The sequence below is a fragment of the Myotis brandtii genome, unplaced genomic scaffold, assembly GCF_000412655.1.
Source record: "Myotis brandtii unplaced genomic scaffold, ASM41265v1 scaffold1373, whole genome shotgun sequence".
NCBI lineage: Eukaryota > Metazoa > Chordata > Mammalia > Chiroptera > Vespertilionidae > Myotis > Myotis brandtii.
The window spans coordinates 27,395-28,075 of NW_005354889.1; positions in this window are offsets into that span (position 1 = coordinate 27,395).

Here is a 681-nt window from a genome sequence, read left to right on the forward strand (position 1 = left end):
GTGGGGGGGGGGCGCCAGGCTCAGGGCGCTCGCTACCCACAGCCGACTCCCGAGGCCATTTGGTGGTGACCCAAGGACCCCCTGACACTAGATCATCACCCGCTTGGCTGGCGCGGTGAGCTGGGCTTCCGCCCTTGAGCACACGCTCCCCTTCCCGTCCAGAACCACTTGGGGGAGCCGAGGGGAAAGAGAATGGGCGTGGGGCACGCCAACCCGCTGGGACCCAGGAGCCCTGCCCTTCGCGTCCCGCCCCCTCGCAGGGCACCTCGGTACAAGTCAGCCTGGGGGGGAAGGGGCAGACGGGAGGCCGGTGACGCCCCATCCGCTCCCCAGCCCCGCCCCGCCCGAGCGTCTCTAGGCACCTGAGGCCGGGGAAGCACGGAGAGGTGGGGACCAGGGGGTAGGTGAGGGGGCCGGAGACACTGCATGCTCCACCTCCCGGAGCTCGGGTCTCCGACGGACCAGGCCTGTGGAGTCCCTTCCCCTGTCTGCAGAGGGACAGCTCCCTTAGATCCGCAGAGGGGGCACCAGGGAAGGCTTGAGCCCCTCAAAACTCCACCAGGTCATAGCTGCCCACCTTCTGCTCTGCAAAGGGCAGCTGCCAGACCGGCCAACCCCCCAGCAGATCGCACCCTCCAAGGCGATCAGAAGGCACCTGCCTCGCAGATCCGGCCCGGATCC